Source organism: Bombus pyrosoma, linkage group LG7, assembly GCF_014825855.1.
Source record: "Bombus pyrosoma isolate SC7728 linkage group LG7, ASM1482585v1, whole genome shotgun sequence".
Taxonomy (NCBI): domain Eukaryota; kingdom Metazoa; phylum Arthropoda; class Insecta; order Hymenoptera; family Apidae; genus Bombus; species Bombus pyrosoma.
In genome coordinates this window covers 10,784,635-10,810,933 of record NC_057776.1, presented here as the reverse complement: position 1 = coordinate 10,810,933, position 26,299 = coordinate 10,784,635, and the positions used below count along the sequence as shown (strand labels likewise).

The 26,299-nt window shown below is 44.1% G+C and overlaps 1 protein-coding gene across 1 annotated transcript in view; it reads left to right on the top strand.

Annotated features, from left to right (window-relative positions):
- Positions 1 to 26,299, top strand: part of LOC122569560 (3-phosphoinositide-dependent protein kinase 1) — a 406,424-nt gene that overhangs the window by 17,545 nt on the left and 362,580 nt on the right. The gene's annotated exons all lie outside the window — the stretch shown is intronic.

Below are 26,299 nucleotides of genomic sequence, written 5' to 3'. Positions count from 1 at the left end.
ATGAATCGTGAACGAGAGATCTGGGACGGTGGAAGTCGGTGACGAGCGACAGCTCGATCGCGGCACCAGCGAAATCGGCCGGTTTCGCGGATGTGATCCGTCAGATCAGATCTGTCTGACACCATTATTACGTGGCGATATGAGGGAACTTCGTGTCGGGTTGGAAACGCAGTTGTATTCAACGTGGAGAACTATTGGACCTCTATGGAATGCTTTTCACGTGACGTGCCGTGTCGAGATATCAACCAGTTTATTTATTTTTCGGTGTTGGAATTTTTATTTGGCATCAAACTTTGAAAATTTTCTTTTCTTTTGTGCAAATGAGATTCTTTTATGATAAAAAATACGCAGGCTGTTTTAAATAATATTCGAGTTTATAATTGCACACTTGATTATCACGATTTTTTCAACCATTTGCATTATTTATTCCTGGGAGTGTAGCTGTCGTTATAAAACGCGTTACAGTCCTTCCTGAACTGGCTCCCTTGTCGAGTATCCAAGTTAAAATGTCACCTTACTACGTTGCAATTAGAGCAATAAGTATGTTACACCTGGGCCGTATAATTTTTTGTAATTTTATCTGTACCAAGCTACCGTATCCTATATGCCGACGCTATATTTATTTTTAAACCGTGCTTTTATTTGTGAACAAAACGACTGTCGTCACGTCTATCGTCGGTACTAAGATATTCTGTAACGAACATGCTTCTTGATAGCGTAATTCTTGTTTATTTTCGAGGAAAAGTGCCATTTTCCTCATTGTAGACGTCCTGGAATCGTTGGAAATGATAAAACCAAGAAATCGAGGGTGTGAAACCGCGCGAACGAGAGGTGGTTATCCGTGTGGTGGAAAATGAAAGAGCGTGATCGTCAAAGTTCTCTAATTTCGAGCGAGGCTAAGGGGAAAAGTGGGCCACCGTGCGCGTCCGAGACGATACACGTGCCATGGATATTTATACGGCAGACGGTCGAGCAGGAAAGAGGCGACGTTTAGGACATGTACGAAAGAAGGCAAAAGAACGATCGGATGCGACACAGAAAACCGGGGGAAGGAAACGGTGCAATCCCGATGGAACCAGAATTAGAATGACTCATGGGATTATTTGGGTTTATGTAATCCGAGAAATTCGACGACGGCGAATGATGACGTTGCCACTGAATCGACCGAGTTATTGGTTGCCTCGCACAAGTACGAGGATCATGGTATCACGTTGCATCTATGATGCCTAAAGTAGATTTCTATATTGCCTGGAATTGCCTGAATGATTGTCAAATGTATCTCTACGTGGTGTCGTTTCTGCATGATTTTCATCGCACCTCTCTTTGTAAAGAACTTTTATTGATAAATTGATTCCCATTCAGTTAGTATCCAATTACGATATCCTAAAGAAATCGACACGTGGCAACGCGAGCCGATAGTCGCATTCTCTTCCTATTTTTTCTATCCTACTTCTTTTCTAACCGAATCATGGAACTTTAGGATTTCGCTGCTAAAGACCAATTAAATCGTTTGCGGACACCCCTCTTCGAGGTCGGACCTCGATGACAGCTGCATCTCACTGTCAATCAGTGTCCTCTTCTTGTTTCTGCGGGCGGTCAATTAAGTGGACGGTAACTCAATCCTTGCGGATGTCCCCACCACTTTATTTCGAGTCTCACGAGAATAACGAGGCAGTGGTAACTTAATTTCACGAAGCGTACACGCGCTCGGGCACGCTGTTTTTGTCAGCGACGTTTATTCTCGCCGTCGCTCGTTCCCGGATTTACCGAATAAATAAGCGTTTCCATCCCCCGGATCGTGGAAACGTTCACCGAGTCGGAATAATTTAATCGCACGCTGAACTGTACTTGTAATTCCGATGCCGAGAATCGTTTGTAACCGACTCTATGTAAAGATAAACTACGTGCATTTATATTTCGTTACGCGTTAACACATTGACTGGCAACTTTACGCTCAGTAATTTAAGTGCAAACGTGTTCCTCTCGTTGACAAATTTCTCTCGTCTAATTTACTATGGTTAGGACCGCTAGCATTCTATGAATTCAAAGAAACGAAAGAAAGCATATCGGCTAATTTAAAATACGTGGGTCTATAGAGTAATAAGTGTCAATGTATTCGTATCAGTTTACCTTATATCTTTTGCAGTTTGAATCTTTCCCTATACCTTACTAAACAACTATAGTCTTCGAGAGATATCCCGGTGAAGCAATTAGACCTTTGCCTTACAAACAGAACGTAAGGGCCACGGTATCTTTCACGATGTTACAAATAAAATCAGTGTTGTCAGAAACTCAGTGGTGCGCTCATTTCCGAGATCCTTTCACCGAAACGCAAGAAGATTCGTAGACCCGTGTTTAGGGATGTCATCGCCACTGGATACTTTCCAATTACGGCGACAAGATTTCGTAGGTTCGTTGATTCGTAGGTAATTCGTGCTTTGGTGTTCCTTATTGGATCAGGGGTCGCAGCGAGCGGCCTACGACAAAGCGTAGACCACGCGTATTTCAAATTAAGATTCTTAATTGCCAAAGAAAAGCCGGAGGAAGTTAACCTCGTGTTACGAAGTTAGTATCGAGAACCGTGATAGACGCGTCGCGTCGAAATTACCTGGTGCATAATTGAGAGTGGAGCGATGTCGAATAAATTCAATTTTTGAGACTGGAGATGCGTCTCGACGCAATTTGTCCCTCTATCTATCTCTCGCTTGAGGTTAAAGCGTGTAACGTCGAAAGCTCGCAAGTTCTGAACGGCTGTTATTTAAATATGACGGGGAATTATTAAACACGGCTAACTTTGTCTTCGGCTTAATGAATCGGCCTGAATATTTCAGCGTTGTTTCTAATGTTACACGGTGAGTTTGAAGGCGATTAGCGCTACGATGGAATTCATGCATAATTGCGCGAGTCTAAATCGACGAAAACGAAGCAACGATACGTTCGCTATTACTATTTACCGTCAGTAGAAATTGTTCGATCAGTCGTTAGATGAAAAGGAGTCAGTTAAGCTAAAAACACGTTTGTTCATTCCGAGAATCGAATAATCAACGACGTAACATTTTTATCTTTGCTCATTTCACATGATGATTTCGTGGCCAAGTTAATTTTTCGCCCGATTCGTTTCTCTTTCGAAATCGCCTCGTTCTCATTAATTTCTCCACGCTTTTATGATTCGTTCCGGTTTACACGAGGCTTCGCCGACTTCCGTCGATCCTCCCCAACGCGGTCTCCGCGTCTCAATTATTTTCCCATCTCGTAGCCTTTCTCTCCGATCCTTTCTAGCCGGCTGATAAGTGCATTAGGTGAACCCGGAAATTGGTAGACATCCCGTGGTGTGTACGCACATTAACCCCACCACCATTCGGTTCTTATCGTTTCAGACGCGAAGCCGAGGGGTCGTCGTCAAAAAAGAACAGGAAGCCAAGCTTACGTGGCCCGTCCGAAAGGAAGTCCACGTGCGCGCTGTATATCAACAGATTTTAACCTACATACACGCGTCGAGGAATGCTTTTAGCTCTCCCGGTGAATATCATCGTCAAACGGTTCACTTTAAGTCTACGACGAAAAGGATATTTTTCCTGTATGTTCGCTTTTTTTTTTCTTATATCTGGTATCATTAAGTTCGGTAGTCATAACAGGTTACAGAAAACAGTATCATCCGAGTACTTTTAACAGTACGTAGGATTAAAGCGAATACAAACAAAAATAAAACGTACGTGATATATAGAAATTGTTGGTAATAAATTTCGCTTTCGTCAAAAGCTAAACTATAGCTCGCTATGGTAGGCGGAAGCACGAAGGAATCCCGAAAGACTCAGAGCTAGTGAAACATCGTAGCGCCATTTGGGACGAAAGATGTGTGGTCTCTTAGCGGAGCTGCCCTTTTCCCATTGCGAGCGTGTTCGTCACTGTGGTCCGACAGACATCCGGACTCACATATGTGGATATCATTTTCTACCCCTAATCCGTGCGTCGCCGAGATAGCACACGATTCTCTGCTGTGTTCTCCACGGGTCGTTAGGTTTTCGAGAGTATGCTCTCTTTACCGTTCCACTCTCTTACCGTCGATGAGTATTGTAAGAAATTGGTGGTGTAACGCGCGCGTTGATAAAAATCAGTTGGCCACGCGAAAGGGCGTCTAGGGATAAGCCTCGAGGGTGTAATAACCCCGTCGCATTATCGTTATCCCCGACAGATACTTTCATTGATATCACTCGTCTCGCGTGTCTAGATTCCGTGTGGCTCGTTGTCGCGCTGAATTCACTCGCGTAACAGCCTACCTCTACACATTGTAAACATCTTTTAACGATTATTGCCGCCTGTAAATCGTGCACCCTGAGCATTTCGTGCTCCTCCTCATCGTGCACCGACGAGCACGATGACGTAAATGTTCCTAGCCGCTGAACCGGAATGCTCTTTTTTCGTGTCGTGTGTCCACACGGTTCGGACAATCATTGTTGCTTTCGCGTGAACAATTCGCGTAGTTGTTATTGCGCTAGATACGAATGCGAATTTATTTAGAATATCGTAGGAAGCCTAGCTCTTACGTAACTGGACTATGTTAGGAGAAAGGTGGCAACTCATTAACGAAAGCTGTGAAGCTAAATTATTTAAGCTGTAAAGCATTTGCATGATAAAAATTCAGGAAATATAAATCACGTATTTCCCGAATGTAAATTTTGACCAACTTCATTATTAATTTGTAACCGTAATTACAAACAGGTTCGGCGAAATTTGTCATTATTACGTTTGCTACCCCGCAGAATAATATTACCAATCTGATACATAATAAATAACGGATGGGGAACAATAAACTAAAATGGTGAACGGGGTGTGGTTCGGCATTAATAGCCATTACGAAACCGAATCCCGCGAAAGTTAAGAGAGTAAAATTCTCGGAACGTCTACCGAATATTTTTAACCGATTTCTCTCTCTCGACTTTGATAATGTGGCAATACGAGTGCGGTCGCCACTTTCGCACACGGCACTCGGCCGCGTCGTGCTCGGGATGACGCATGGTTTCAGAAAAACGCGTCCCCGCCACTGCAAATCGTCGGTCGACGCGCGAGAAAAATAGAAGCTCGCGACATTTTCGAGGAGGTGGAATACGCTCGTTAATTTTAACGATCCCATCGAATCGACGATGGCATATACCCCTGGTGTGGCGCTTCGCCATAGTCCCTGCCACCGACGCCTCTGCCTCCTCATTTTCGCTTGCACTTTACTCCGTTGTATACGTTTCGCATTTTGATTTGATTGGTTTGTAGCTTCGCACGTGAATAGAATAGTGGCGCCGTGAAATAGCGAACTGGGTACCGATTTCTACGAACGGCTGTTCGTCAAACGTCGTTCCAAATATTTTAGGTCATCTAGCTGCTCGTTCCCTAAGAAACACCGATTTTTTAGTCTGGTTTCCCGGAAGATTCAGTTTTTTATTGTAAGAAATAATTACAGTAGAATTTATCGTTTATCCCAATAGATTTCTCTTTTTGTGTCGTTCTACTTACAGTTTCACTCATCGTGAAACGCCTATTTTTTCCTTTATTTTCGAAAAGCAGCGTAAAGCGAATGATGTAAAAACGAGTTTACGCGACGTTCTGTACATCAGCGGTCGCCGATTCACGGCGGGGTCAGACCCCAAAAATTCGCTTTAAAAGTTCACAGGCTGCCACAGGAATTTATCGTGGTCGCCTCTCGAGTGCTCTTAACGAAATTAAACCTGTTCAGCAGTGTGCAGAATGTCCATGATGATTGTGTCTACCGTGAAACGTTTCGACCGAAATCTGAAGTGATCAGTAGTAGGTACCCAACTTTATCGCGAATTGCAAAACCCGTTGAAATTTTGCTTTAACGCGTACATACGTGTATTTCTTTCAAAAATTATGTCCGAAAATCTTTGGTAATTTTTTAAATTCGTTTTTTCGTTCATTTCTCGTTGAGTCTTGTCCCCAAAAAGGATATGAAAGGCATAATAAATTTATTTTTCTAATCCCTGATTCTTCAAAAATTTATTCAGATTCCCGGAACCTTTGGAAAACTATACAGCTCGTTGAAATGCCATCTGTCGATGATTCACTCGGAGGCACTTTTGAGCAGGAAACATGTGTCGGCTTTCTTCCATCGATCCTGCGAGAAGCTCGTGGAAAAACGATACCTGAAATCGCGGTCCCGTTGCCCCTCAGGTTCCATTGTTATGGTTACTGTTATGTTTTCGGAGATCCATCCAGCGAGAATGAAGTGCCATTTTGCTTCGAGCCGCCACTTTCGCACGAGTCATCGAGAATATTTCGTCAGAGGGATGGCGACAGGCGTACGACCGTACTACGCCCTCTCCCCTCTCGTTTCGACTTTACCCTCTTCCTCTCTGTCTTTCTCGAGTTTCGTCATTTGATTTCGAGGGTGCACGAAGATCGTGTTTACCCTCTTTATGCACTTAGAGTCTCATCAAGCTCATCGCCCAGCTTCGTCCCTTCGTTTTCTTTTTTCCTCAAACACCTTCGGTAAATTTCGGATGTTCGAGCCTGGAAGTTGGAAGTGGATGAGGAGGAAAGAAAAAATGCATTTCGTTGCCTCATCTATTGACCGTCTTGTTATCGTTGCCTCTCTGTCAGCGCGCCCGCTTCGCCACTCGCTCGATCACTCGGGGCAGATCGCGTCGAGTGTCGTGCACCCTCTCGACCTCGAGATGCGACGCAATTTATGTCGTCGAAAACGCTGTTAATTCGCTCGCGTCGAAATAATCGCGTTTACCGAAGCAAGTGCTCCGCGAGGTCCCAGCGAAGGGACAAATAATTGTTTCAGACGCGGTAAGGTGGCAGCGATTGTTCGCAGCAAAGTAAATTTTACACAAAATCGCCTCGCGTGCTCCCGCTCGTGTTCTCCGACGCTTCCCTCTCTGTCTGTCTGTCTGTCTGTCTCTCTCTCTCTCTCTTGTCCTTTCCATTTTCCAGATATTAAAGCACAAACAGCCCTTAACTTGAAAAATTGCTGGACCGTTTTGCGATTCTTCACGTTTTCCCTCTCTGTCCTCCTTTCTCCTCGTGTTCTGACTGTGTCTCTGTTTTCAGAGAATGCGACACGACGTTCTTGAAGATTAATAATGAACCGAGGATGTAACATGATATAATGTAATATAATGTAACGCAATAAATAATAAGGCGGTGACTTGTAAAGTGTAACATAAGTGCAGATGGTGTACAAAAGCTGCCAGCGTCGAATACCCGTGCTTTATGCAACCAGCACTTTTGAATAACGTGGTTGCAATGTCACGGTGAATACCGCGACATTGTTGCGCAGTTGGGACGTCTGTCGCTTTCGCTGTAAACGTGGTATTCGCAAGTAGATAGGTACAAATCTCTAAAAAAAACTGTCATTTCCGTTCCCAGAGGAAGGGATAAATTTTCGTGTAAAACGTGGTTTCAACATGCGTTGCGAGTATCGTCCAAACTGGATTCCCGGAGAGTACACGCGATCGAGTAGCTGATTTAGCCAGGACATTCTTCGATTCCTTTCCACCTTCGTAAGTTGGACGGTAATGGAAATCGACGCTTGTAATCGACGTGATGAGAAATGGTTACGTGTTTGCGGTTCCAAGCAAACAGAAGAAATTAGTAATGGAAAATGGCTAGATAACGAGACGCAATTATCGTGTCGCAACGCATTAGAGTTTCTGGCGTAACGTGACATTTGCGAACCTTGTGATTTCTTTCGCGACTCCTTGATTAAGAGCGTAACGTACGGCGCTTGATGAAAGGATTCGTCTTCATAAAAATACGCTATGAGGGCCAGTTATTCCATTTCTGTTCCTTATGACGCTATACGTTGCAGCGTATCATTACGGATAATGCCGTGTTCGCTTGCTCATAAATTTACATTTTTTTACGTCTATCGTTGGATATATACTCTCGGTACCTGTACGTAACACCGCAATAAATATTCGGACATATTAATTATTTTTATGTCAACGGAGAACTCTGTAAGCCTGCACTCGTTGTATCCAGTAACATATCGATTGGAGAGATTAAAAAATACTACGAGACGGAAAACGAATAGATCTGCCTATGAAAATAGGAAATATTAACACAGGAAACATTAAGGATGCGAGTTTCAGCTAGAACGGACGCAATCGATAATTAGAAGTGACACGTACGGGTAACCTAATAAGCTCGCGTGAATGAAAATCTCGCTTTCCCCTTCGTGATTCGTGGCGTGCGTCTGACCCGAGGATAGGAAACGAACGTGCAGCTGCATTGGCGGCGTGCATACACACAGGTTAGATGCACGCAGGCTGTCGCGTGACTCGAGAACGCTTAAATCGCGGTAATTAGGGAGGAGGAAAAAAGGATAGGCCAGAAACGAGGGAAATCAACCGGAAACACAGCGTCACGGCATCACGACACGTGTCACTAAGACCACGTGTCTCGAAGGAAGTAAGTTCGCAAAACAATGCCCTATCGCCATCGCATCGTGCTTTCTGCCCTTTCTAATGAGTTTCAGACGGAAGGAAATTTTTTAGACTGCCTTTCTTCCGTTCGCGTGCATTATATCCTATAGGTGTTTAACATTTTTACGACCGACGTAATTCCTTCGAGAAATTAATTCGTCGTTAGAATGTTTTTACTCGCGACAAACATTGTTTCGTTCCATACGTATGTAATTTGGAAATAATCAAGGTACGTTTACTTAGTTTAAAACCACTTTGTACGGTAATGTTACTGCGAGCGCGTCCTCAAGAGAAGAAAAGGAAGAAACTCGATGTCGTCACGGTGAAGAAGAGGGATTAATATTTGGTGGTTGACTTAAAGTTCGGGGGAAGTTTGGACTTTTAAAAGTAATTAGTAATTGTCGTGCAGCCACAATTAGCTGGTACACCGTATCCTCGTTGGCTTTCTTTAATCGACTCGAGGGCGCGTCTCCTTGGAAAGGAGTGGCGACGCGTTCGAAGGAGAATGAGAAGAAAGAAGGAAAAAAAGGAAAAGGAAAAGAAAACTGGCGCACCCTTCCATTCTCTGTGCTAACGGACAATCGAGCGAAAATTTACAATGTCGTCGGGTCAGCGGCGTTTTGCGATTCTTTCCACGAACGAGGCCGCCGCGTTATTGCGAGCTACGGATTAATTTACTCAGCTTTGGCCGGTGTATTGGCCGTACGCGCAGTCTTCGTTCGCAAGCTTCAAAGCGGCAGGCAACCGGGGAGCGAGAAAAGGGCTGGCTGTTCGAGGGCGAAAAACACAGTGGCGCGGCTGGCGTTTAACAATTTACAGAGTGGAAGGCGGGAAGATGCATACACGGAGAGGCCGTGTCTTAATTGTTTTCTTTCGGTGAACGTGCTCCGTAATGGAATATCGACGACCTGTAGCGATGGATAATGAGCAAAACAAACGGGCCAAGGAAAAACAAAGAGAAAGACCAAGCTTTTTTCTCTCGCACCAGCATCTAACAGCCGAAGGAGGGTCCCCGATGGCGTTACTGTCTCGCGAGAAAAATGGAGGGCGAATTTTCCCGCGCTCTCTCTCCCTTTGACTCCTTCTCGTCCCGTCTTTTTTCCACCTTCGTGCCTCTCTTTCTTTACACTTCGTACCCTCTTTAGTCGTGTCTTCGTCCGCCCTTCATGTCTCTATCCTTCTCAACGTTCCAGAAAGGGCGGGAAAGGGCAACGAAGGGTGAGCAAGAGAGGAGGGAGGCTACGAGAAGGTAGCACGACGACGACGACGACGACTACGGCGACGACGACGACGACGGCGACGACGGAATAGTAGGGGTAGCGTAGAGTATCAGGTGGGGATGAAACGAATCAATACTTTTGTACTCAGGCTCCCACGGGTTCAGGGCTGTGAAATTTTGGCGCGGACAGGCCCCGTATACTCCCGCCTTTTCGATTTACACCAACGCCTTTAAACGTGTTTTTCTATGCGACACTTTATCATCCTTGAAACGTTAAACGAACAGTCAGCCAGATTAGCTTTTTAGTTTTGGTAATTTCGTTGTTTTCGCCATCGCATGCGGGTTAACGCCAGTATGCTTATGTTTTTCCGTACGCGTTATTATCGTTCGCGTGAACGATGTTTAGCGTGCGATCGTTGGAAAGCCGCCTACTCGTACGAGCAAGTTTACGCGCGCCGCGGTAAACTTGGATTCAAGAAGATAATTGCTTATTAAGAGCAGAACTCCGCTGATGAAATTTAATGTTTCCCGGTATACGCTTGTGCCCGATGAAACTTGTAATACCTCGAAAAGTTCTTAACGTGGCGACGCGACGATAACGCGATCGCGTTGAAATAAACACACCGACGCACGATTAATCGCGTTAATATTTCCGCCGTTGTATAACGCGTTTCATTATTAACGTCGCAATGCGACTGCGAATTACAAAATTGCCGAGTCAAACATGAAGAGCGTTTGCATATTTAAAGACGTACCGAAAATATCATTATTTACATGTATAAAGTACAACGATACATTAAACGTCCAATACGTTCGCGCATTCTGTTTGTAAATTTTCAAAAAATCTACAATCGAGCGGTTGTAATAGAGGTGAGGTAGCATGCCGTTGTATATAAACAAGATTTCCCGCCACGAGGGTGCACGCACGTTTCGCGGCGGATTCACGAGCCTCGAAAAAGCTCAGGGAAACATGATCGAAAGCGGCGCGGTGCGCAGTATCGTTCTCGATGTTTTAGAACCGACGCGTAGCCCCATAAAAATTCGCGGCAACGGAACGAAATTGTTCGACCGTAATAAAGTTTTCGAAACGTTTGCACGGGATGTACATATGTATGCACGTGCAAATATCCTGCTTATATGACCATGCAGCTGTTGGAAAGCTTTAACGTAGACTGACCCGGTCGTCGAAAGCTTGAATGGTACGAGAAAGCTGGCTTTTCCAGCTCCGATGTTCTTTCGCTCGTAAAACTTCCGCAAAAATTGATAGTCCACGAATCACACGGATAATCGAATTTACAAGATAGCTGTGGTAAAGCAGGGTAATAAAATCGTTGCTGGGATCATGTGCTGGTCAAGCCAGTGGAAGAGTTGTCTGGCGATAGAAGGACGATAGGGGAAGGAAGCGGTGGTTTCAGGAGCCCGTTGATGCGCCACAAAATCACTACGGCACTGCGACACCCTTCTCTCCTACGGTGAAACGTATACGTGACGTAGTTTAGTGGGGATGGATGACGTCAGTGGTCGATACACACGGTTCTCCTCCTCGAGTACTACGCCACCCCTTTCTAGCCTCGTCGACGGGCCGGTGGGAGGGTAGCTGGTTTTCGCTTCGGCAGCGTGGGTGGTTTCGAGGTGTTCGCCGCCTATTCTGCCGCAATACGAGTCCGTGAATGGCCCCAGCTACTTGCATTCCGCAATTTTCACGGGGAAGGTAGACTTCGTTATTGCAGCTCGAGTGTCACGGAAGGGTAGGGACGAGGGACACGGTTGGGGGAGGAAACAAGAAGGAAACGTTTTTACGTAGTTCGTAGGACCGAAAATTGCTGGGAATTGTACGGTTTCGTACTCCCGTAGAGGGGAACGGATGAAATTAGTTCTAGTAATCGTAACCAAGGTCTCTAACCCAGTTAACTCGCTCGTAGGGCATAGATTTAAGGTTGATATCGCTCAGAGTTCTTCGAGACGCGATATTCATTGTCCGCTTTGCTCGAGAACCGGCTCTCCGATTGCATTAATGAGATCGCAATTTTCGCCTTTAAATAAACTATAAAACTCGAGTAACGCGCGCGAACGCTGCCAGAGAGATTTCATCTTTCTTTTTTCTTTTTACTGCTCCGAGCAATTTCATTGGTATTACCAGCGGTATAAAAAAAGTATATAAACACGTGCTTGGAAAGATCCTTCGTCCTTATCGATCTAGTAACTTGGAAATGCGAAAGAGAGCGATCGTAACTTTCCACTACGATGTTGTTGCGGCTACGTTTCATCCCCTCGAATTTCGGTGAAAAGCTCGGCGATCGCGGGCGCTAGTCAGCAATCTACAAATTCATTGGAACTTTGTAAAATTCGCATCGGAATTTTTAGGATCCACTAGACGATCAACGAATATGCTCGACATAGACCTCGTGTTTACTGCGATTCAGTCTGACGCACCACGTCACCGAACCTTCTAGCGATAAGACGTAAAATGTGTTTTTCATGATTGACCGAACGTTATTGCCAGCTTTGGCCGTCACGTAGCGATAAAACGTCAATTAATCGCGCCGTTCCCAGATCTCGTAGAGGCGAACTTTTACTTCTAATTTCATTTCGCCGAACGCTCTAGTTTTTCTTTTCGTCTGGCCTGTGTTGGTTTCTTCGAGAGTGCGAAAGGTCGAAGGTTAGAGGACAGTTTTAACGAGGTTTTACCTAGCGCGATGTCCCGTGCTCCGTTTTCTCCTTTCTCGTTTCCTTTCTTCGCTCGGACTTGCTCGTCTTCGAGGGGGAGCATTTCGTTACTTCGGTATCTGATAATTTAACGATGCGATAATCAAAAATAACGATTCAACGATCTCCCTGGCCCTTCGGAAATACGTGGCTGAATCGTGAAGCCTTGTAATCTCGGTTATGAAGCGTGTAACGATTTTGACCATCGAAACGGCGAAAGAAATAGGAACGATCGTATAAATATGCGTACGAGGAAGACAATCCCCCATTTTCTTCGAGTTACATTTTGCACGACTCCCTTTTACAATCTTACTATCCTCCGAGGGACAATAAAATTCGACACGCGGTACGAACCGACGCGGCGATCGATCAGGATAAAAATCGGAACGACCCCGTAGCGGGCTTTGTTATCCGTTAAGGTTGCTTCTAATTCGAGTCAAAGAATAGTTTAGGGAGTTGCATTGGATAAGATCGTGTAAATGATTCTCATTAGAGTAGTTGGAATAGATAAATCGGTTGGAAATAATTGTGGAAATTTTTTGCTTCTGATGGAAGCTCGTTAGACCCTTAGTGACGCGGTTTTTCGAGGCCGTGCGTCGACTCGCGAAGATAGATTACCCACTGAGATTTCGCTATCATCGCTCGCAGCTTCCGCCGTTCGGAGGTGTCATCCGCTCGTCTAAGGGACAGCGACCTGTTTAATGCTTTTCTCGAACAACGAGTTTCCTTCTCCTCTTGTTTCGATTACCCCTTCGATAAATGTCGGATCGTTGGCGCGCAGAAGAAACGGGCCGGATACGAAATCGAGAAAAGGGAGAATATTAGCAAAGTTATTACGGGTGGTCGAGAAGAAATGTAGCGTTGATAAATTCGATAGGGTTCAAGAGTATATTATTGCCAGTTCGGATTGAGTAACGTATAAGTATTCGTACAAATTATCGTATTGTCGCCGAGTCAACTCGATTATTGCAGTCTGGGATTCTATCCCGTCTCTCGTGCGCGTCTGGAATTGGACGGAGGGACGATTTAGATAGGAGGGTAGAGAAAGTGGAGGGCAATGATATCGTGGGCGGCGAAAAATGATACCGGCTCGATAATGATAATAATTCGTGCTGGAAGAAAGGAAAATTAAACGCGGGATGCAGCCATGGGGCTGGGACAAATAAGAGGGGGTTAAAAGCATCTATTGTACTCTAGGACTGATTAGTTGATTACTCTTTGAGTTCATTCGAACGTTATGAATTTATTCGAGCCTGGATAAACGCCGAGCGTGTTAATTTATCAGAGAAACGATAGATAAGAGATGGAAAATATCGTCGAGACTGACAATGAAAGTAAAAATTTGAGTACGCTTAACGACGTATATCGATTTCGTTCGCGAGGAATCGAACCAAGCGGTCGTTTATTAATTGTATCATTCGCGGTGGATTTATTGCGTGGGCAAATTTTCAAACATATGTATCGCAGTCTTTGCCTCGACTTGGAAACGTATGTAAATTACACGTAACTCGTTGGCCAGGCAGGATAGTGGGTAAATAAAATTTATACTGCGCGGATCGAAGCAAATGGGGTTGCAGTCTCGGAAACACGTGGCACGCGTGCTTGCATAATTTATTTGCTATTTGTATCTTACGCTTTCTTCAAAGGCTCGACCCTATGTTCGCCTATGAGGAATGATAATTTTCGGCTTAATCTGGCCCATAATCTTTCATTGAACGCAGATTTGCCTATTCAAATAAATCACGTAGCGAACCGTTGTCCTTCGATGATGAGAAAAAGAGCGATTGACGAACCGATGTAGCCTTCGGTGAATTCGAATGGTCCCTCTTTAACCGTGTCTTGATTCGATCTCGTTTCGATATAATCCTGCAAAGGATATTTGGGTAGACTTATCTCGCACGTAGACAGATCCGAGTCTGTGTTTTCATAACGAGCTTCCGTAATTATACGTATACAAGTCTTATAGCACACGTAGTTACCTTCACCTACATTTAAACTCCAGTTACGTTTTTTATCCTGATAGGCTATAATTTGCCACAGTTTCAAGTTCATCAAGATCATACTATCTAATTCGAATCTTGCTATTAGTCGATGAATACTCATTATGTGGTGATTAGCGCAACCAATAATCACCTATTGCGAGTACACACGACATACGTAAGACGTGAATCTATCTTCGTCAACGGTTAATGGTACTTTACTACGCGCATTATCGTTCCAATCGATCAACTTTTTTTCATCAACGTTTTTTCAGTAGTGTCACCATTCGATCGAGGGTCGTTCGGTCGTTCGATCGTAATTGCCTGTACGGGCGAGGCACGACAATCAGCGGGCATTAGTCCTAATCACTGCCATTCATAACCAAATTTGATTTCCTTCCGAGCCACGGTACATTCCTAATGTTTTCGACGTCCCCCTTTCACGTCTCATTTTCTCGTTCGTCGTCCCAATTTCATCGTTGGCCCTCTCCCTCTCTCCACATTCCATCTTCGTGTTCTAACTCGTGACCTTGTCGTTATTCTTTCCTTCGTCGATAGCACACGGTAATAATAGAACAGTGGCCTCGACGAAGCTTCAAAGTCATCGCGAGAGCGAGTCGATAATAGTACGTCGAGAGCATTTCTAATAAACAGAGACGCATCGTTATAATTTCGTCGAGATACTTCGCTCCCTTCCTCTCGGACTGCCAGAAGGTGAACGCGTCCTAACGCTGATATTATAAATATTTTCCTCGGAGACGGGGTACAGAGACGCATTAGCGGTCGAAACCGTCCGAAGGGTCATATTTCATGTTTTCCAATTTCCTTGCTTCTCCTCTGGAGTATATTCGCCGAGCGACCGGGGCAGCTCTTTTTTTCCACGGACCCTTTTTTCCCCGCAAAGGTTCCACTGGCACGCAGGGACGACCACGGTCGCTGGAAAGTGACGGATTTGAGGTTCCCCACGATATCGGATAAAGTGCGTGCAAGGCCAGATAAGAAAAGCAAAAGGGGGCACGTGGCAGAGGATAAGCCGGAGACGAATGGGCCAGTCACGCAATTTCACGTCAAACAGAGGCTTGCACACCCTGTAACGCCCCTCTGTTGGCTGCTGCCCTTGCAACCATCTTACGAACCTAGAACCGTTGTGGTTCTTACCCTCTTCGCCCGTTTCCGCACCTGGCGTCCATCCCAAAAACACACGGCCCTTCCTCGGGCCGCTCCGCTGAAGGATTAGCCTCTCACTCATGTCCTGACCGACACTTCTGTAAACGTTCCGGAGAAATGTTCGTTGTATCGTGAACCTCGTGCTGGACGTAGCAATTAAGTAGCTGGACAAGGATCTTCGTGCTTTTTCCAATTCGATAAAAAATGTCACCTGACTTGCCAGGGTGTAGTCGTGTTGCTCTTTTGCGACAGGTGTAGCTTTGATAGGACATTAACCTCGCCACGGCCCTCGGATTTTTGTTTTTTAATCTTGGATTTGTCTGATAGGGAAAAACGATTGTATTACAGATAATTATAGAATGGGTAGAGTAGAGTTAATTAAAATATAGTGATAAAATATAATAATATTTTATTTGCTGTTATTCTCGTGCACGTCTGACAATGACCTACGTACGTAATGACAACCTTACTCTAGCTCGAACGTAAGAATTCGCCAGTGAACAGTCTACGGTTCGTTACTCCTGATCGTGTGAAAACCATCGCACAGTGTAATCGAGCTATGGATTCGAGAAATCCTCGTTGCGGGATGGGAATATTTTCGAGGGAGGCAGAGGGCGACAGAGAGAAACCTTTTATATCGTTGGTAGAACAGAAAGAGAGAAAGGAAACGGAGATATTAAAGCGGCGTCGTCGCGTTTGACCTGGTTCTCGTCTACTTATTCGGCGGGTTTCTCTCGGGGGGTGGAAGTCGTCATCTTCTTGAAAACAGTTGCTGCTCCGGAAGACAAGATTTTCCGGGACATTCCCCTTTGGGAGCCGACAGAAGGGGCCTTCGCCAGAAAAGGGAATAATATGTGTACCGGTCGCGTGTAAATTTCCATCGTCGCAACTCGTCGCGGTGTTCGCTTTATTTTCTTTGTGCCAAGCGATGTGCGAGCTGCGTTACACCATTGGCAAACATCACGCGTTCGCGAGAATTACCGTCGCCGGTACGTACACACGAATGCGCGAAATTTCAATCATAAAAGTGGCGGTGCTGTTGCAATTCTCATTTTCGAGAGATACAAATTTGTAGAAACTAGGTAGATTGGTAGAAACTAGGAATCGAGATATCGATGCGGCGATATTGTTAGAATTTTATTGCAACGTGACACGCGGGTAACCGCCGACGATCGTATATAGTTACGAGACGGAGATTCGTGTTTACGAGTCGAAACTACCCGGTAAATTGACATACGACCACGTCGCGAATGTTCCGTTTTCGGTGGCCCGGCGATCCTTTCCTGCACGATCAGAAACACCATGTAGAGAAATGGCGATGCTCTGCCAGTTTCATTTCCGAGGTCCCGGACAAACGGTGTTTTATCGCTCGCTACCTTTGAGTATGGTCGTGCTTTCGCGTTTGGTTATGATCATATTATTGCCGCAATTGGTTTTCTGGATTTCGACGCGATTTAGGAGATATCGCGTTCCAGCGATTAACGTCCCATATATTCTATAATGTTCGAAAGGAACCCCATATTACAAATATTTTTGCGAAATTAATTTATTTAAAGATAGAAATATCCGAGATTCCAATCGATTGGTGAACTTTTAATCCATAGAACACTTTTGTTAAATTATTCCGCGAATTATTCCAGAGAAATCGCAAATACGGGAAAATATTAGGAGAGAAATTCGGCCATTGAATGGTTGAATCGGGTCGTTCCGTTTCCACTAAAACGATCATTGCTATCTTTTTTCTTTCCATTAGCGAGGCTAGGCTCGCGGAACGCTTGTCGCGGTCGATCGAGTCTCGGTCGCGTTATTCCGGCTAATTATCCGGCAATATAAACCGTGTTAAATGGTAATCGTTCGATCCCTTATCTGTGGCGTTTCGAGCTGACATTACCGGCAATTACGATAGGTATCGTGCCTGGAGGTCGCCGGTGACGCGGATCGGACTGTAAAAGCTCGCTTATTCTCTCTACACATTTTGCTTCTTTTTTTCGGTGTCTCCCTTTCTCTCTCTTTTGTTGCTTGGCGTTTCGTCCCTGTGCCGTTACTGTTAGCGAACGCACTAACGTGGACACGACATACCGTCGACCTCGAACCGCGTTCACGGTACACGCGTATGTGCGTGCGGACTGCGTGACATCTCTGTCATGCGTTACGGGCCTGTGGGAATGCGGATGCCCGTGGTTTCCCGCTGACTTTCATATAACCAATGCGAAATTAGCCTGTGCGTGGCGCGGCTGTCCGAAACAAATCCGCCTCTGAAATTTCAATTGTCTCCCGTTATCGCGATTTGCCCCTTCTATCGCGATTTCGTTGTAATTCCAGAAAAAGAGTTGAGGTTTCCATCCTTTGATCTTGGTCGTTAAAGGCAAGTAGGTATTTACTCGCGGAGGAAATATTAATACGTTGACCAGCGTGATGCCGATCGGTGACTAGCGAACGTCTTCTCAATGAAACCTCGGCTTCTCTTCCATAATTACATTGATATTATTATTAAAATTTTATAAGCGAAATTTACAAAATCGATCTGGACAAGACACCGATCATGTCCAGATCATCTTTATTATCTAATAAAGGTATTACTGTAAAACGAAATTAATAAAAAATATAGTTGATATGTTTGGTTCCTGAGAGTTTCGAGTAATAACGATCAGAAGAAAATGTATTTACATTCTGCCTATTTTGTCGTTTCGTATTCCTAGATGGAGGATAAAAGATCTGGATAACGATAATCTCGTAATCCCGGCTCTCTTTTGATTTGAAAAAATCCAACAGAATCGGAGTGAGAGGGTGCGGAAGACGGTGACGCAACGGGATTAAGAAACACGGTCCCTGGCGTACGTTGGATTTGCATGAACGCGGCGAAATTAGGGCAACCACTGGCCGGGTTGAATCGTATTAAATCGAGCCCCGTCTCTCCTAGAAGCCAAATGGGAATCGGTGTCCAATTACGAGCGTCGTACCGCACCGTAAGCGGGTCACGGCACGGGTCTCTCTCTCCCTTGTTCGCCCCCTTCTGTAGAGAAATGACGTGACATCACGCCCAGTGCCGGTCTTTCGTCGACATATTTTCGTACCCCGGTGCAATTTTCTGAACAACTTTTGATTTACGGTAATCGGCACCATAGATAGAATGCACGGCAGAACGGCTCATTTGAATTTCAAGAGTATCGCGAGGAATATGATTTCGCGACTAGGATGAGATTCTCGATAATAGCGCTAACAACAACCACTTCTCTGCCTACCATAGATATTATAGCTTCTCTCTCTAATTTACCAATGAAACTGTACAATTTTCCTCGGACAGATCGATAGCTTTAGTCGTTTGGTGTAACGGCACCGTGTACGGTATGTCTGGTTCAATTATGTCGCAATATTGTTTTTTAAAAGGGACGTTATTCGTGCAATCGTACATCTAAGTTTTTCGCGGAAGATTGGATAGAAGTATAGAGCTTTGTAAAGTAAAAGGAGTTTACAAAATTGACATCGTGTTATATTTTTACATAATAACTTGATGCTTCTATTGTACTGATCTACAGTTAGAAATTTTAGGGATCTTAAGAAGCAGATCAGTTTGGAATTCTTCCATCACATTTTCATTTACGAAGGCTTCAACCTTTCGGACATCGTGATATTATTTCCTCTGCTTTAGACGGGTGTTGCTTGTTGCTTCTGTCGGTCGTAGCTTCTTTCATATCTTTATGTTGTATTTTTATTGTTTAATTTTTTACATTCTGTTGCTGTCCCTTTCATTGTAAAAAAGACCTTTTCCTTTGCTGCACTTTTTATTGCAAGAATTCTTTATTCCCACGGATAGTTTTTCTTATTGTTGTAATTCTCTTTTCTCCGAAGAAAATGGTTTCTCTCGTTACTAGAATTCTTCTTGGCATTCTTTCGCGATAAAATTACTTATCCGAATGTGGGCATTTTTCTAAGTCTCAATTTCATCAAGATAGAGTGTATGTCCTGGAATGGCATTGCAAAGGAAAGAAGAATCCACTCGGTGATAGATTATTTTCCTCTAGAGATCGGGGATGGACTCTATCCACGAAGCCAGTTGGAATCGGAGAAGAATCCTCCACAAATGGTCACGAGTGATGTAAGGACGATTTTGGATGGACGCCGTGGTAAATAGTTGTCTAAAGGATAGATTATGTGGTAATACAGAACAGCTTCGAGCAGAATTCTTATTAATATTATAACATAACACGATGAGTAAGTTCGCCGAAACTTGAGAAGATAAGAGACTGAAACTTCAATTACACGTATATCTTAACTTTGGTTCGGTTATGTTGGAAGGGTACTTAGAATGTTAGTTGGTGTTACTGTTTAATATTGTTCACTGTGTAAAAGTAATCGCGTCTCGTTAACAACTAGCCAAACTTATCCGAGATCAGAATTAAAAAAACACGTATCGACGAAGGACTGCAAAGTGGAATGGAAGCGGAAGGTTCCTCCGCCGTAAATCCCCATCCTCGCGAAATTTCCTGTAGCAGGATGTAATAAAAGAAAGCACCAAGTTTTCGGTTACCCCTGTAACCGCTAACTCGACCGGGCCAGGATAAAACAGTGAAGAAAGACAAAGTAGAAGACAACAAAATGAAGAGGGTGCGGCAGGGGAGGGGAAGAGAAAATTAAAATTGAAGGGCTATTGCCAAGATAGTTTTAAGCGGTACACGTGCCAAGACTGGCTTTCCATCGATGTCACTGGGTCGGTTTCATGACAGAAATTGTAGAAACTTAGACAAGAGCAGAGGAAGAGACAGAAAGAGTCGAGGACGCGCAGTAACGGCATGGACTTCCGTTTGCGGATAACGCGTTGTGGTTCCTTCGAGAACTCACCATAACGATTCATCCTATGGCCTGTTAATGGTCCAAGTTAGGTGAATTTCCATCGTATCCGGCGTCGCGGTAGATACGAATCTTCGAAGTCGTCGAAGAACTCGCGAGGGAGTGGGAGAGAGGCTGCGTTTGAAAGCGGGGATGAGCAAATCAACGATACGATTCTTCGGGGTTCCTTCCTGGAACCTCCCTTTCCAGTATCGTTCGCCAATTTTCTGTCTCGATTAATTGCGAAGATAATACCGGAGAATGTACACGTCGATGGTCGTGGCGTTCCGTAAGATGGTTCCTGGTTCGTGATCGAACCTACGTTCTTTATATTTTTCACGTAGTTTATCGTATCTGGAGCAATGATGGGGTTAATTGAAAAACGTATAACGAATATACGCAAGGAATAGGCTGGTATCGAGAGCGACGACGAAATTACGAGATGCATTAGCATGATACGCAGGAGCAATTCTCGATAACAGTCAGCGGTCACGTTCACGCGAAACGAACGAGTAATCGCATTATAAATTCACGGGAAAATAATATACCACAGCGGCAGGTCGACAGGACAGGCAACGAGAAGGAAATCGGACTGCTATGATTTCCAGATTACGAATCTCGTAGGCATACGGTGTGCTAGAGCTATAAGAAAATGATACGTCGATATACATATGTCGGTCGATGGAATGACTAATGTGACCATCGCTTCTGCTATTTACTTATCTTCTATAGAAGCATATTTTTAACCATAACGCGAATACAGTGACTACAAAAAGTATTGCAACGTTTGCATGAATTGGAACCTAACGAAGAACGCTTCATTGGAAAATAAGGGCGTGTATGTCAATATTTTAAAACTAGAGAACCAGTAAGATGGTGTATAACGCAGTTTTACAAAAGAATTAGAGTTTTAGTTTAACTCTGGAATATCTATAGATCTATTAAAGGGGCCGAAAGATATCGCGCGTGTGTTCGTACACGTCCTTTCGGTATGCTTTATAGCGGTTTATTAGGAAAGTTTGTAACGAGTTACGTGACAAGTTATACGCGTAAAGTCATTTTCCTTCGACCCCATCGTAGACCCTATCGACGACAGACGCGACGATACTTTCAGTAGAAAATCTAGTGATTCCACGGATATTAACGATGCAGTACATTCTTTGGTATCCGTTGGCCCTATAACCGATACGTTTTACAAGTATCGGAAAAGATGTCTTAGCTTTGTCGATACCTTAAAACTTGCTATATAAAACAGCTTCAGCCTTTACGTTTTATATCTAAGCGTGTCATTCTCGTATTCACTTTTTCTACGTTCTTCGATTTACGTTATCCGTATTTTCAACAGAAAATTACTCGTTGCTTACTTCTATCTTATTCTCATTGTGCTGTTTATGTAGTGGAGCGATGGTATTCTTTCGATTGCAAGCTTCAATGGAATGTCATGGAATGATTATAAATATTTCGAAGCGACAATGCAGGCGACGATTCGTCGCGCGGCGATTCGTAACGATTTTCTGCGCCAACAGGAAAGATTACGTGCGCTTCCGGTTATTACGATTCCAGGAACAAGAGGTGCATAAGTGTGACGTGTATATAGATGTACGGATGTATGCATGCGGTTGTGTGCATCTCGTAGGGGTTCTGTACAGGTCGACTTGGCAGGGTATAAAAGGGGTTCGCTGAGTCGCCATCCTGTCTGGGTCATCGCGTGCTTTCTACAGGCCCCCTCTGTCTCCCCTGCCCTTAGCGATCTCTCATTCTCTCTTCGTTGTAGGTTCTACGTCGCGACATGGAAATAATATGGCGCATTATTATCGTATCGGATTAGATGCGGGCGATTCGACACCTTGCAGAGAAAACCTTGCGTCATAGCTCGCGGGTATCCCGAAATTGCAAATCTTTGCGTTTTCGGCTCATGGGGACACGATATTTTTCAGATATACAATTGAACGATATATATAATAGGAATTTTATTTATTCGTTGTTATTAATTTAGTCGCTTTAAGATCGACGTAATTTGAAACGTTGGTTTTCTGAACAAATTTGACGCGTTTTAGTTATAATCTTTTGACTCTTTACTTTAACACTGGTAGTTTTATAAATTATTCTCTTTTCTCTTGAATTCTTTTCGAGTATATTCGCTTGTACTATACTTCGAATATGTCTATTAACGCGTGCTTAGGGTAGTTCCACGAAGAGATCGATTAATACGCTTTAATGCTTAGGATTAGCACGTTGAAATATTAAACCAACCGACCTGATTTCCTGTGGAACACGTACAATTTACATGTTTGATTCAAGAGACGACATAGAAATGTCAGGAGCTGATTACTACGTAGATAAAGACACGTGGGATTGTTTCAATCGCGCTGTTTGTAATTACTATTTGAAATTACGTTTGAAACTACGTGCACCGACCTTGAAATTACGAAAAAAAATACGTAGCCCAAGATGGCAATGTCCGTTGCATTTTAATCGATACGCACACGTAGCGTACCGCTCGCCTATCTACGATCTACGTTATAGTAATTCGCGCTCGGTTTAATCGTTCTCCAGATATGTCACTACTAATTCACGTAATGATAACTTTCTTGTTTTAACCGCGTTTTTATTGATTTCTTGAAACGTATAATGAAATATATCGCGTTGCACCATTATTACCTGGAGGAAAAAAATTATCCACCTGGCAGTAATTTGATATAAATTAGTGGTTGTAAAAGCACTGTAAGATGTCACGATTAACGCTTTAGTTTAAACATTAAAACATACGTAGCAGTATATAACAGCTACATGTATTTTCCGCCGGCGAAAACCAGTTCGTTTATCAATCTCATTCCGTAACAATTTATTCCTGACGAATCGTATCGTATTTCGTTGCACGAGATCAGTTACAGGAGGGAATAACTCATGGTTGACAAATGGTGCTCGATTATCTGATTTATCATGCCTTTAAAAAAATAATAGTAGAAAATTCCGGATCAGAACGGGAATTACTCGATGGAAGAACGATGCTGGTGTGTAAATTACAGACGTGGACAATGGCGAAGGTTACTCGTTCTTTTTACGTTTAACGATCAACGAGGATGAACAGCGACGATGGGAAGGGTGGAGAGATCTGAAACGAATTTCTCCGATAATTGAAAACACAGCTGGGAAGGATGATTCGTGCAAGGGAATCGAACGGGACGGGGGTTGGAAAACGGCGAACCCAAAAGTTCACGGGTCATCGGGAACGATTCGTCGTGTAACAGGGCGGAAGTTCAAAGTTCACTGTGCCGACGAAGTTGTCGGACACGGTGCAGGATGTGCTTCGAATTTTAGAGTATCGTTGAGTGCGGATACTTTCGCAAATGTATCCAGACCAGAGAGAAAGGGAAAGAGAAAGGGAGAAAAATAGGAAAATAGAAAAGGAACGAAAGAAAGAAAAGGGAGTACCAGAATCTGGATCGCGTTTTACGATCCATATCGATGCGCTTCGAAGGTAGTAGCATTGAAAACCGTACGTCTGTCCAGAGAATCGAATAATAAAACTTGAGGAATATTTAGTTCCGTCACATTATGTGCGAATCGAACGAAGCCTCGCGTTCCACGGGGTACCTCGAACAAATTTCGTTGTTTCGTCTAACCCGTTCGGCGATCGTTAAACTTAACAGTCGAGAATGCTTCGATCGACTACTCGCGATTCGACGGTGGAATAGGCAAAGTATCGCATGTGAAAATTTGTTTGGATTTCATTCGAAAGATGATGATGTTCGAGTTCGTATCCGGACGAAAAGTTTCGCTTTCAACGCTCTTCTTTCGCTTTTTCGACACCGATGTTGCAGCGTACCAGTGTTTACACGTGCCATGCAGGATACCACGGTGTACCCTTTTATTATTCAATTATCCTTTATTATCAACGTTATCCGCGGCCGTATATCCCGTTGCGTGCCAAGAATTTATATCGTCTGAGGAACGATTACGTAGTCTGTATACAAAATTCTGGATTCTGCCAGCTTTGGCCGCGTTTGCACCGCGTGTTTAGACTGCGAATGTGTGCGCCCGCCAGCTCTAGTCCTGAATACGAACCTTAATCTCACTGTGGGCGGTCGGCGGTGCTTTAGTTACATCAAAGTGGCAGTAAGCCACGGAAAATTACAGCTATGGGGTTTCAAAGCCGAAACTGCTTCTATATTACTCCAAGGATTCGCTCGGCTCGTAAACTTTTGCGACAAGTCTCTCTCTCTCTCTCTTTCTCTTCTTCCCTCTTCTGTTTTACTTGTTTTCTATGATATACAGAATTATTGGTAATCATCCTTACATACTATAGTTTCGAAGATTTACAAACGTGCACAGATCGAAACATTTTTCATCAATGCTCTTGCAAAGTCTTGCAAAATACGTTTCTACGTACGAAATAGCACACGGCTTCACTTTCGCCCCCCCTCCCTTTTCATGAAAATTTGGGAAAATTCTTTCGAAACATTCTCGGTGCAGCGCCGGAAAATAATTACAAGCTGTTACGAGGTATTCTCACGGCGAATGTGCGAAGGTTCGCTGAAAGATGGCAGCCGAGCATGGGATTCATGCCACCTTGCAGACCATAATTATTAGCGAAAAGCGCGAAAACAATTTCCAATTAAAATGTCTGGATGTGGCGTCGAAAGTTCTCCAATTTAACGCGTTTGCCCGTTGAATATCATAGATAGAAAGCAGTCTCGATCCTCGATAAGCAGTGGAAAATTTTACCTACCACCCACGCGATGCGTTTTGCGTCGGACGTGCCTCCGAATGGTTCGCTTAAATGCCTACGCAGCTGCGTCAGAAGGTCGTCTCCGTCTCTTCCACGTGTCGCCTACGCATGACACCATTACACCCTTTCAGACAAAGAGGGTAGCTGATTACGAAGAAAATAGGACTGTGCCAATGGAATTTCAATCTTCTCTGTAGCTTGGGCCAGGCCATTTCTTTTACAGAACATTACACGGTCGATGTTGCAACTCGTCTAAAGCCGCTTTCCATGGTACGTATTTAGCTCGTGGTGACCTTTAAAGGTAAGATTTTAGGCGTGATGTTATTTACAGATAGACCGAGTAGGCGAATCGGTTTTCAGAAATGAGATTATTCCTCTGTAGCGTATTTTCACGTTGACCAGAATTGTTCGCGGAAAGTTCACGAGCTGTTTGCATGTTCATCGTGAAGAAGGGTAACACGATGTGGGTTTACGAATCGCTCGGAAACCAATTGCGGTTACGAGCATTAGCTCGAGCACACACATGTTCTTCCTACAAGCTGAAACGCGCAAAGATATATTAATTCGATGATAATTTGATACGAAGATATATAAGTTGGTATACTTTCGTCATCTTGGCTTCCTGTTTCATCATGTCGATTAATTGACCGAATTACCAGGTTGGAGCAGGCTTATTATCGGAGCACAGTGTCGTTTGAACGTCGCCTGGATTAATCCAGTTCTTTCCGAACGATACTCGGTTGGCGTTAATTGCTTTCATCGGGGCCGCCGGTTCTAAAAGCGTTGCATCGACGACGATTTGCTCGCTCTATCGTAAGGGGGTGACGCACCAGTGTGCCGTGCGGAAAAACGGCCTCGTATATCGACGGAATAATAAGTGGTGCGGGTGAAAAAGCGGGGAAAGAAAGGGAGCTACGGGATGAATCGTATTGGCAAACTATCAGCGATAAGAAAGCTTGCAAGCAGATAGTTGGCATGCCGAGGTTTCCGTTTTGATTCACCCTCGAGGCTGTTTCAACTCGCCCGTCGTTTTCTTGCCCGATCAAATTTAGCACCCGTTTTAGCTTCTTTACTATTGTCCTCATCCCCCTTGGTTGGGGGATCTTAGGAAATCTCCACGCACGATGGTCCATCGATCGCCGTCTCATTCCTTCCGCTGCGGAACTATCGAGGAGATAAAAGTTGAGAAAGTTTCGCGCGAGATTCGTCGGGAGTTTTCACTTGTTTC